At 33.4% G+C, this 10992-nt stretch overlaps 1 protein-coding gene and 1 pseudogene across 1 annotated transcript in view; one reads left to right on the top strand and one right to left on the bottom strand.

Annotated features, from left to right (window-relative positions):
• Positions 1–10992, top strand: part of KCNH7 (potassium voltage-gated channel subfamily H member 7) — a 404901-nt gene that overhangs the window by 239568 nt on the left and 154341 nt on the right. The gene's annotated exons all lie outside the window — the stretch shown is intronic.
• On the bottom strand, positions 7498–7747 carry LOC102895534 (annotated as a pseudogene).

Below are 10992 nucleotides of genomic sequence, written 5' to 3'. Positions count from 1 at the left end.
TCCTGCTGAGCTCTGTGAACAGCATGGTGTGGTAATAGTGCATGAGAGCTCTCCTTTTAGGACTCCATTTTATATGAGGCTTTTAAAGTTTATTTTCACAATGTGATATGTGCAATATCTGAGAAAAGCTGTAAAGATATGATAAACCAAAAAATAGTTTCTTTTAAAAGATAAGAATCTGTTATGCTGTTTGAGCTCTATTTACATTCAATTCTATTTAAAATAATTTTCATAAAAATTTATATTCGTCTTACTACCTCTGAGTACAGCCCTTTCCTTTACAGATTTCTTATGTACCTTTAGGTTTCCTTTTTATTTCTACACTATCTAATAGCTCTAACTTCATTCTTCAACCCATTGATACCTAAAACATTGACTCTGCTCATCATACAACCCAACAATAAATTTTCAACAAAGAAAAAATATTTATTAAAATTCACCTTTGTTTTGTTACAAAAAATGTTTATTAAAATTAATCTTTATTTTGTTATAATAGTACTTAATCAACTGTAAATGGAAAGTATACAAAATATTTAATACTTTCAAGGTCTTAAATGACATTTTTTCATATATCCACTCATATTCTCCAAATTATTCTTTTCATTGTTTTTAATTTGAAAATTATGTACTGAGATCTTACTGTGCACCAGGCACTATTCTAACCAGTGAATAAAATAGTAAAAAGTACTTATCTTGTAAAGCTCCCAGTTTAGAGAAGAGAAATCAACAACAAAAAATAAATATATAAAACTTACAGTATGTATGACTTATAGCATTTACTACCATAATCATGTGGTTGCTCCACTAAGCCAGACTCATTTTTAACTGTGAGGAGGTGGAGAATGGAGGGAAGAAGCCAGAAAATGACTTGCCCTCATGGTACAGACAATTAACAGCTATTATTTTCACTTTTACTCAATTCTGCCTCCAATTTTATGGAGATACCTGCTTTGCTTAGCTTCACTTACTGGCTTTTGGTACTGAGTTATTGAGAAAGAAAGGAAGAAAGAATTGTTGGAAGAAGTGTTTCATTTGTCCCTAACCTTTCGTAAATTCCAACTTTCTTAGAAAAAGATCATTTTGATTATAGTGTAAAGAATTATTGTGGAGTATTATACATCGCTAAACTGATAATTTTATAATTATCATCTTTTTCCTAAGACATGACTATATCTTTCAGTTATGTTTTCTTGTATGTCTTGAGTTCATGTCATAAACCAATATAATAGTTCTGCCTTTATTCAGTGAAAAATTATGCTGTGGACGTGTCATTAATTGACTATCTTTTGAATGCCTTAATCCTTCCATCTTATCCAGTTGATCAAATCTCACTCATCTTTTAGATCTCCAAAGGTTATTTGAACAATAAAATTAATTCCAATACTCACTTACCCAGAATTGTTTCAGTTTTTCTTCATGTACTCTTGTGTTCAGCATATTATTCCCTCATAGCTGCTGAAGCAAAAATATTACACTTTGATGTTTACAGATTTTATCTCTCCTGACTTTCACCTTTGCTCACCAGAATGAAAGGCCATTAATGGCAATTACTACATATTATTTGTCTTTGCAGCTTCAAACAATAATGACCTTCTCTTTCTTAGGTATTTAGTAAATGTTTCTTGGTTAAATTAATATTGAATTAACTTTGTTTACATACATGGTAAATTGGTAGTATCTCGTTTTTCCTTCCTTGTATTTAATGTCATATTTTCAAGACAACTTGTTCAGTTTACGCAGATAGTTTTTGGCCATAGGGCCATGTGGAACCAAGTCTGTGAGGAAGCTTCATTCTCATTATGTCATAAATGAATGAGCTGAAAATGGCTACAATCCTTTATTGAACACCTGCAAGACCCAAAATATTATGCCATCCCTAAATAAAACTGGACTAAGACAAAGTGACCATGCCTCACACAAAAATAAATTTACAGAAGACATTAAACTCAGGTAAGTGTTGTGACTATGAGGCTGGTGAGCTTCACAAAATAAGATGGACAGGGAAAACAATAACAAGAAAACAGCAGAGGTCTCTTTTCAAGAGGAAAGTGTGAGTGCTGACAGTGACCTCTTAGGTAAATGTCTTTCAAAGACTCTCAGTCCTCCTCTATGAGTGTTAACATGCAGGACATGATTCGCAGAGAAATGAAAGTGACTCGTAAATATCTTAAAGCAATAAATAATAAGCTAATATTTATTAAGTATTTAGTATACTACGTGCTTTGTAGCCATTATCTTATTTATTCCCACAAAAGCCTTTATGATTACAGAAGCACAAAAGGCTCTGTAATTTGTCACATACCTCAGAATAAAGAAGCTAATATTTGAATCCAAATCCAAGGTATAAGTACATTCTGAAGCACTATCCTGCTCCCAAACTTAAATATATTAAAAAACTTTTCAGTTGCCGAAATTTTTTAAATATAGTTTCTGATTCCTTGTAATGATCTTGGGAGCCAAGGACTGACTTCGGCTTTGTAGTATCCTATCTACTTAGAATCATAGGAACGAGTGTCTGTGGCATGAGAACACTCTGCAGTATCAGGATAACAAAACCACAATTCAGCAAGTGACTATTTAATGGGACACATTGAGATCTTTTCATACAGCAACATAATGCTTACTATTTCTTTTCCATCTTATTTTACCATATAGTAAAAATTTTTATCCTTTGGTACATCTTATCAAGATATTTTATATGTTATTGGTTTCCAATATCATATTACATCTCAGTGAGAGAATATACAAATAATTAAAATCTATTTAAGTAGCCTATGTGGTCTAACTTATGTAAAGGAGATGTTTGGACTAGTTAGATTTTCTTATTTCAAACAAAATAATTTATTTGCACATGCTACTTTAAAAAGTAATTAAGAAAAATATATCTTAAATTACTCTAAGCATTGTATAGAAAAAATGCTAAACAACAACAACAACCACACACCATGGTAACTGAAAGAGGCAACTGAAGGAAAATCATTATTCATTGCTAGGGGCAATATTCCGATATGTGTGGCAGGCATTCTGCCAGTCTAGCAGATGGACATATTGAAGCCTCTACTTGTTGGTATAAAATATTAATAGTGAGGGCATAATTCCAACCTGAGAACATAAAAACAAATTACTTTGGAGGTTAAGGGGATATGCCATCACTAATCCATTGCTGAGCTGAATTAGCCTACAGAAATAAAAATGGCTCCCTATAACAGGTCTAATCTAATGCTTAACTTATTTAACCAGGTGGGGTTTGGGGAAGACTAGAAAGCTATTATGAATTTTCCTAGCTCATGAAATATGGAATAAGAAGTCTGATGCAGAAGAAGATATATTGATCTAGGGATGCTAAAAGTGAACAGAATGTGGATTTAGCCTTTAATGAACCTCAGAAGTAGAATCATGTAGTAATTTTACAGATGCAAAAATATTATGTTGTACTTCCTTAATCCTAAACCAATAATCCTTCTCATCCTTAATGTTACAAAGAATTAGTGGTCAAGGTCATTCATAAAATATTCTGTAGTATATAATAGGGGGAAATCGCCTGTATAAATGTCTCTTGAAATTTACCACAAAGGGTCTTCCCAAAGTTTTTCCAAGAAAAAATAGCAGAATAGATCGATTTATAAGTAATTTTAGGGGTAGTGAATTCTCTTTCACTTCTCTGAACCTCAGTTTCCTCACAGGTACAGGGCCTGCTTCATGTTGGCAAAGCTAAGAAAATTAATATTCAAATATAACATTCTCTTTCAAGGTTTGTTGCGCTAATGCTTTTATCTGGGACTGAAGGCCTGTGAAATTTCTGCCTTGTTCTTTAACCTTAGTCATGTCATTTACACTCTCTGGGTCATATCTGTAAATCAGATAGAAAAATACAAGTTCAAACCATACTGCATAGGGATGCTAGAGAGATTAAAAAGAAGGAGAAGGAGAAGGACAAAGACAAGGAAGGAAAAAAGTGGACGTGGGTATGGAAAAACAGGATAAAAGAAGCAACGTATATGTGTCTCTTTAAAATGAATTGTATATGGGGAGGAAGATATAGAAGAAAAATTATAATACATATGTTTTAAGTTTTTAAGATAATTTTGAATCTCATTTGTTTATTGCTATTGGAGAATGAATGCCCAATGAGAACTTTAATCTAGATAAACCTCTGATAAGTATATTGAGCTGTGAGTTTTATTGAGAAAATATATTTCTTAAATATTCCCACAATAAATCATTGCTATAAACATCAGTCACAAGAGAATGTTAAGGAGAAATAAAAAAAGAGAATTAGGAATTAATGTTTTATGCAAGTTGGCAGATTGTTAGCTTCGGACACTTTCTATAACCACAAGGAGACAATGCCATAAAGTCACATTAATATCTATAAGATCTCATTTGCAAGACTCTAATTATATGCCTTCCTCCAACAGCCAACATGTTTGGCTAGCTTTTTTCAGTTTGCACGTTATAAACCTTGAAATAAATTTTCACTTCTTTTTTTTAAAGAACAATAGGTAAATGGTCATATCTGGAAATTCAAAGACACAATACAAGGTGTTGTTGAATCTTTGCAAAGACGTCTGACAGACATATGCCATTTCATCTTAGATATACTGTTAACTAGAAAACGCATAATTAATTGATTTGAGTTCTAAGCCATGCAAATAAAACCACTGTTGAGAAGGGTATCTTTGTCTGTGTGTAAATTTCCATAATGTATTAATCAAGAAATACAATACAAGATAGAGTAATTAAAATATAAATGTCTGCATATCATAGAACTGTTATCAATTGCTGCTTACTAAACGATACCATTTAAATGTCTAGTTCTTTCATGTAAGTCATTTATGTTTTCATGCTGAAAACCACCCACAAGGGAGTTAGTATTAACTGAGTTCTCAGATGAAGAAAACAAGTGTCCTTAGATAGTATGTGACAGAGATCAAACTCAAACCCTTGGCAGTTTTCCCTGCCTGGGAGGTGCTTATCGCTATACATTTAAACTCAGTGAATATGCCATCTTTCGCTTAGTGGCAGTGGTTTAAATTACAAATGTTCAAAATACCCTATGAAAAGTGACCTTGTGTTTCTGGGTCACATAAGTGACAGTTTCAAGAAAAACCAAAATATACTCTCATCCTCAAATATGAGCTCTAGCAGTAGCATCTCCATGAGGTCAAGCATTCTCCCCTACTACCGTTGTCTCAGTGGGCTACATGGCACAAGTGTGACCACCCAATCTGAAGATGGATTCTAGAAAGACTGAGCTTATACTAGAACATTTAAGTCAGAGTTTGCTAAGGGCATAGGAATAGCATGGACAAGACACAGAAAATAATATAGACATTGAAGATCCGGTTTGCAAGATCCCATTATGTTTGGAATTCCCAGCAGGCTGCTTCTCTTTGGCAGAGGCCACCCTTCCCCTACCACTTGGCAAATCTCTCAGCTTCCTCAAAGGCCAGGCCCAAGTGAGCATGACCCAGAGAGAACCAAATTCACCTTCTATGTGCTAACATCTGAGCTAAGGACTAATCTCTTTTTCTTGGGCTAACACCAGAAATATGCACCCTCTTATCCTCTGCCTTCACCCAAAAGCCTCTGCTCAGTCAGTTTAGAACACTACACAGGTCACCCAGTCTCCATATAAGAGATAAGCACAGTGTTCATACCACAACATAAATACATATAAAAGGAACTATTACACTGCCAAATACACATCCTTACAACTACAGAGTCTCAATTACCTAGCTTTTTAATTCTATATGAGCAATTTTTTATAAAATTGGATACTTTGTAAAAGTATCCATATTATAAATCAATAATAAATTTGAAAAATTTTATATATGCATAGGCAAAGTTTTTATTTTCACTTAAAAATAAATATTTATTTTGAAGAAAATGAGATGCTGATTCTTTGTAGCAACAATGACAAGTACTACTATTAATTTGTAGCAAAAGCAATAGCCACAGAAAAAAAATATAAATAAGAATAAATTGCTTAAAGGAAAAAAAAGAAGAAGCATACATATTATACATCATAGATTCTTAATGTAAGATGGATAATTATGGTCTTTCTAGAATATAAATAAAAATTATAGATCTGAGAGAAATCTCCTACTGAGCAAAACATTTGGTGTTATAACATTTGACAGTCAGAGGATGCACTATTTCCAGATTGTGAAAAAATTTTATTCCAGTTTCATATTTTAAATATGAAGCTGGATTACCCTGGTTCTGTATAAGAATCATCACATTTTAGCAACAGATATCCTTGCAGAGACTAATATACTGAAAAAAATGGCCTCATACTTAGTTATTTCAACAAGGGTGAATCATGGAATGAGCATTGCCTAAAGAGTCACTTCTTCAAGAGTTTGATTATAGCCCCTTTAATCTTTTATAACTATTATATTTATAAACCACAAGTATTTGTATAAATAAAATTATTTCTATTTTGATGAAACAGCTTATGAAAGCACATTAGTTTTATCTGGTCTTCCTTCCGTTTCAGTGTTGGAAGTATGATATAGATGTTAAAATTCTATGTTCTAAAAATATGTTTTTTTTATACTTGTCTGGCTGCACGAGTTCAAAAACATAACAACTTTAACCTTGAATACTGCCATATCTTTTAACACACAAAAGTTAAACAGTCGGAACTGGGGCATGGCACATTCTCTTCTTTCCCTCTGTCCCTTTTTTAATCCTGGTTGCTGACCACCCAGCTACATTCTGATTCTCAGCTTTCCCCAGCCTGGCTAAGTGAGCCCTTTCCTTTTGGCCTATGGCCTCTCCACTTCCCTGAATTCTCCTTGATACCAAAATGGCGTGCTACTTTTGCTCCTGTTCTGATATGTGGTTAGAAGTTAGCTAATTGCAGCAAAGAGAAAAGAGTTTTTCGGTACAGGCATCCCTGAGATCAGAGCCGTATATTCACAAGAAATTTTGAAATGACAGAGAAATGTTTCAGAAATGTAAACTTCTAAACGCAAGGAAAAACTTGGTTCCCTGATTCATAAATTTTGTAGCAACGCAATTTGGCACTTACTGTATTGGATTTTGGGAACACAATGTTCTGGCTAGTTGCCGTGCAAAAATTATTCTTTTTTTTTTTTTTTTGTTAAGTTTTAAAACTTTATTTGCATATTTAAACAATTGTACATTCCAATAATTAAAATCATTTGAACAACAACAACAACAACAAAAGGCACTCTGATTAAATTGCATTTTACAGCCTACAGAACACTAGATTTCACTGCCATCCTACCCAGCTTTTGCCTTCACCAACATGCAAGTTCTTTTCCTTCCCTGCCAGCCAGACAGGCAGATGGGAGAGGCAGGTGAGGCTTTTCTTGTCAGTAGTTCTTGGATGTGAAAAGGGGGCAGCACAGTCATTTAAACTTGATCCAACCTCTTTGCATCTTTCAAAGTTAAATAGCTAAAAGAAGTAAAATAAGGAGGCAATGCCTGTGGAATGTATAGTACATATTGGTGGCACGTGCTTCATTACGATTCGCCTACTTGCTTCTCCTGTTCAATTGTTTCTTTTGAGGGTGGTAGATTTTTCTTGTGAGTTTCGGTCATCTTCAATTTCGATTTATCGAATTTCTCAATCTCGGCCATGTCAGGTTTGTTGGACATGGTTGCAGAGGAAGCGAAGTGAGGCGCGAGAACGAGCGAGTCCGATCCGCTCAGTGGCCATCACAGAGTCGCAAAAACTATTCTTATAGTTGGTATCCTCACTACTTTTTGGCATTACCCCTAAAGAGAATCAGCTTCATCACAGACAAACATATAGGTTAAGTTTGTAAGTTGGAAAATAAATATTTTAGAAAGCTATAGCTAACACCAACAGTGAGTGTCGGTTTCTAAAAATGAGAACAATTCAATCCTGTTTCCTTCAACTTCAATGTTGGAAGTATGATATAGACATTAAAACTGTATGTTCCAAAATCTGTATAATTCTTTTTCGTACTTGACTGACTGCACTAGTTCAAAGGTATAACACTTTTAACTGTGAATGTTGTGTACACAAAATTCAGAACTCCATGTATTAAATATCATTTGTGTCATACTTCAGGCACATACCCTCTACCTGCCCATTGTCCACATGGACACGACTGTAGTTCAGCTATACAATTAATGCAGACACATTTTGGAGGGCTACCTTACCCCATCAATATAGGTACCATCATCCTGTCAATGGTCTCACTTGTTTTCTTGTCCCATTCTATGTTCATACATGAAGCTTCAATTTTAAAGCAGTTACAACATACTGATTAATGACAATAACTCAAACCAATTGGACAACTTGGAAATAATATAATATGGTTATGTTTGTCTTGGTTGAATAGTGTGAAGTCAGAGAAATGGTGAATGAAGAGAGAGATTAGCTTTTGTTTTTTATATCCTTGCTTTTAAATATTCTAAAATACAATAGATTTACAAAGAATAATATTGGTAGTAGGATAAATAGTAAAAATCAAGGGTATTTTATGCAGTTTCTGGAATAATTCAGCACATTTTTTACTAATTCTGCCGTTACTGATCACAGCTGACTCTGATATTGATTTTTCACCAAATGATTCATTAAGATTCTTTCGTATGGAGCTCTTTAAATGTGATCCTGTAACAATTCTTTAGAAATTGTTTGTTACTTTGGATTCTAGTTTCTTAAATTCTTTGGCTCAGATTCTTCATCTGTTTATTGAGGAGTTTAAATTTGATGGATTCTAAAATCCTATGGTTCTATGATATCTAAACCATTTGATGTCAAATATTTGTATGACTTTCCCACCTGCAGACTATCTATTTATTCTTTTGGACTGGTACAATTATTTTAAGAAAAGTCTTTGTTTTGTATTTTAGTTTCATATCAGAACTTCATGCACTTTATTCTGATTTCCTCACAACTTCCGTTAGTGGCCAAAGCAGAAAGAAAAAGTTCAGGGTTGGGTATAAATTCCCCCAAAATGCATATCAGCATGACTTTTTAAATCTTCTTTGGAAATTTTCTACCATGACACTATTCACTTTTGTCACTTATTTATTTCAGGCTGGGTATAGACTAAAATGTATCTAAAATAACTCATAAGACCTTAAACTTCTATAAAATGGTTCCTTTAACAGAACTTTGAAGTTATAAGAATTTCAAAGTAAACTTTACTTTTGCAAAACACCAAATTTTAACTGAATATATAAAAAGCGAGGTACATAAAATCTTTCAGAAATTTGAATAGGATTTTTTGGTAAGATTTTATCTTTAATTACACTTTCTACCTTGCAGCTTGTGATCCATTTACTCTCTAATTAATCTGATATGCCCCTTTTTCAGATTTGTGGTTTTCTACTCAAAATATACATTAGTCCTATAGCCTACAATACGTGTAATACACAGTGCTTTATTCTGCAGTGGGTAATTGTAACATGAGAGAGAAAGTAGGATTCTTCTGAGTGTTACCTGAATTAGGTTTCATTCTAGTTCTGGAGAAGGTAAACAGAGAGGTAGAGGAAGGAGAGCATTTCAAAAATGTCACAGAAGGGAGGAGGTGATTCAGATCAAGAGCACTGCCATGTTGGCAGAGAGATAAGAAAGCCAACTGGAAAGAGTACAACCCAGTTTGAGCACACTCAGGAGAAAACACTCTCCCATCTCAGTTGCTGTGGAGCAGAGAGAGCCCTTGGGTGCCTCACACACTACAGGTGTCCCTGTTATCACTGCTTCCAGCACAGTCATCACTTGGTCATGAGCATATAGGAGGATGAACAACTTAATTTTGAATCTTCTTTATATTTATTTCTAAAGTTATTCTGTAGTATATGAGGAGAAAAACATTTATTTTAAAGGTGCTTCTTATAACATTCCCAAAATGACATCTACATCAACTTAAGTAAATAACCTCAAATTGTAGTACTTATAAAAAGCATTGCGTATGCTATTTTTATCAGTAGAAGTCAAATGTCGTGTCAATTTGCCGCAGAAAACAGATCCCACAGTTAAAGCAGTAGTCACTTTTAAGAATGCTTTTTAAAAGTAACATGGTTTTGTCAGGATAGTATATCTTTTGTGATTTTTAATAACTTATTAAACAATTTGAATATCAAAAAGCCCATCTGTTTTATGTAACAGGTTGTTAATTAGGAAGGGATTTTGTAAACTACTTTTACTTACTAACTTATATTCAATATTTGCTTAATACTTAAGTTGGGTTTGGAAATGATACCTTTTGTTTCCAAAAGTACTCACTCTACACCTTCATTAGTGTCTAGATAGCCCGTGAGTATGTAGCTGAGATAAGCTGTATTATGTTAAGAAAAGGAAAAAAAAAATGAAGTTTTTACATGGTTCCTTTGCAGAAGAAAGTGCCAATTAAAGCACTACATGTTATTCTGTATATAATACATGTTTTATCAAAATAACTTAGCATTTAAATTCCTCTTCACAAGATCATGTAAAGTTTGAAGGTTAAACTCTAATTCTTTACATATAATGAATACGCTTTTAAATAGTTGCTACCCATAGTATATAAAGATATACTATGATTTAAGAGGTCTCTTCAAGACATCCTTATGTGCAATGCTACCTCCTTCTTTTAAAGATATTAGAAAAAAGAATACCACATTGTTTAGCTTAGGTGGACTATTCAAAAAGTTTTGCTAAAATAATTATATACCTATAAAGGACACTTTATTCATTTTCTGAGTATGTTTGAATACACATTTAGATTAACAACAGAATTAGAACTCTAATCATTGCTTCTACAGTTTGGAACATGGAGAAATAAAGGGTCAAGTGCAAGGGTCTGCCACATATTAATAGTTGCCTATATCATGAATTCACTGATTAATATTTAATGAACACCTACAGTATATGAATTTGTGGGCTAGGATATATATACTTTTTTTTCTTCTAGGACCTTTCAGTCAAACAGTCATGTGATTCCTGTCTTGGACTATAGTAGACTGTTTTATTATTCCTAATTATTTAATTATCTACTTTGT

The sequence above is a fragment of the Pteropus alecto genome, unplaced genomic scaffold (assembly GCF_000325575.1).
Source record: "Pteropus alecto unplaced genomic scaffold, ASM32557v1 scaffold3, whole genome shotgun sequence".
NCBI classification, from domain to species: domain Eukaryota; kingdom Metazoa; phylum Chordata; class Mammalia; order Chiroptera; family Pteropodidae; genus Pteropus; species Pteropus alecto.
The sequence above is the reverse complement of the archived record's forward strand: the minus strand, read 5'-3'. Positions and strand labels throughout refer to the sequence as shown.